Raw genomic sequence first — 2,415 nt, forward strand, 5'->3', positions numbered from 1 at the left:
GAACATGTACCGGTTTCGACCAAAGGTCTTCGTCAGCAAACAAAAGATGACAGAGAAAGAAAGAAGACAATCAGTTGGGTGTGGTACTGTCTTTCATCTTCTTTGCTGAAAATCAGTTGGGTGTGGTACTGTCTTTCCTCTTCTTTGCTGAAAATCAGTTAGGTGTGGTCTTTGCTGAAAATCAGTTGGGTGTGGTACTGTCTTTCCTCTTCTTTGCTGAAAATCAGTTGGGTGTGGTACTGTCTTTCCTCTTCTTTGCTGAAAATCAGTTGGGTGTGGTACTGTCTTTCCTCTTCTTTGCTGAAAATCAGTTGGGTGTAGTACTGTCTTTCCTCTTCTTTGCTGAAAATCAGTTGGGTGTGGTACTGTCTTTCCTCTTTTTTGCTGAAAATCAGTTGGGTGTGGTACTGTCTTTTCTCTTCTTTGCTGAAAATCAGTTGGGTGTGGTACTGTCTTTCCTCTTCTTTGCTGAAAATCAGTTAGGTGTGGTACTGTCTTTCCTCTTCTTTGCTGAAAATCAGTTGGGTGTGGTACTGTCTTTCCTCTTCTTTGCTGAAAATCAGTTGGGTGTGGTACTGTCTTTCCTCTTCTTTGCTGAAAATCAGTTAGGTGTGGTACTGTCTTTCCTCTTCTTTGCTGAAAATCAGTTGGGTGTGGTACTGTCTTTCCTCTTCTTTGCTGAAAATCAGTTGGGTGTGGTACTGTCTTTCCTCTTCTTTGCTGATGTTTTTCTTTCTTTTTGAAGAAAATCAGTTAGGTGTGGTACTGTCTTTCCTCTTCTTTGCTGATGTTTTTCTTTCTTTTTGAAGAAAATCAGTTAGGTGTGGTACTGTCTTTCCTCTTCTTTGCTGATGTTTTTCTTTCTTTTTGAAGAAAATCAGTTAGGTGTGGTACTGTCTTTCCTCTTCTTTGCTGAAAATCAGTTGGGTGTGGTACTGTCTTTCCTCTTCTTTGCTGAAAATCAGTTAGGTGTGGTACTGTCTTTCCTCTTCTTTGCTGATGTTTTTCTTTTTTTGTGTGAAGAAAATCAGTTAGGTGTGGTACTGTCTTTCCTCTTCTTTGCTGATGTTTTTCTTTCTTTTTGAAGAAAATCAGTTAGGTGTGGTACTGTCTCCTCTTCTTTGCTGATTTTCTTCTTTCTGAAGAAGAAAATCAGTTGGGTGTGGTTGTTGCACCACACTTTGAAGTAATCCCACACTTTGAAGTAAATTACTTCAAAGTGTGGGGATGTGCCCCACACTTTGAAGTAAACCCATTTTTTACTTCAAAGTGTGAGGGGATCTTCCCACACTTTGAAGTAAACTCAGTTTTTACTTCAAATTGTGGGGGGATCTTCCCACACTTTGAAGTAACTTACTTCAAAGCGTGGGACTTTTGCATCGCCTGTTTGAGCCTGATGGTTTTGTCAAAAAAAATGGCAAGTCTTTTGGATGAGTGAACAGAAAAAGTGAGCGAGCCAAGAAACATAGTGATGTTTGTTATCAGGCTTTAAGCAATGTCCCATTGTTGAGTGTGACGAAAACTCGTGGTGACGATTTTAAAACATGTTGGGTCACGCATGGACCATGTAAGATTGGACCATGTAAGATTGGACCATGTAAGATTGGATCATGTAAGGTTGGACCATGTAAGGTTGGACCATGTAAGGTTGGACCATGTAATATTGGACCATGTAAGATTGGATTATGTAAGATTGGACCATGTAAGGTTGGACCATGTAAGATTGGACCATGTAAGGTTGGACCATGTAAGGTTGGACCATGTCAGATTGGACCATGTAAGATTGGACCATGTAAGGTTGGACCATGTAAGGTTGGACCATGTAAGATTGGACCATGTAAGGTTGGACCATGTAAGGTTGGACCATGTAATATTGGACCATGTAAGGTTGGACCATGTAAGGTTGGACCATGTTATATTGGACCATGTAAGATTGGACCATGTAAGGTTGGACCATGTAAGGTTGGACCATGCAAGGTTGGACCATGTAAGATTGGACCATGTAAGATTGGACCATGTAAGGTTGGACCATGTAAGGTTGGACCATGTAAAATTGGACATGTAAGATTGGACCATGTAAGATTGGACCATGTAAGGTTGGACCATGTAAGATTGGACCATGTAAGATTGGACCATGTAAGATTGGACCATGTAAGGTCGGACCATGTAAGGTTGGACCATGTAAGATTGGACCATGTAAGATTGGACCATGCGTGACCCAACATGTTTTAAAATCGTCACCACGAGTTTTCGTCACACTCAACAATGGGACATTGCTTAAAGCCTGATAACAAACATCATTATGTTTCTTGGCTCGCTCACTTTTTCTGTTCACTCATCAAAAGACTTTGCCATTTTTTTTGACAAAATCATCAGGCTCAAACAGGCGATGCAAAAGTCCCACGCTTTGAAGTA

This window comes from Littorina saxatilis, linkage group LG3, assembly GCF_037325665.1.
Source record: "Littorina saxatilis isolate snail1 linkage group LG3, US_GU_Lsax_2.0, whole genome shotgun sequence".
Classification (NCBI taxonomy): domain Eukaryota; kingdom Metazoa; phylum Mollusca; class Gastropoda; order Littorinimorpha; family Littorinidae; genus Littorina; species Littorina saxatilis.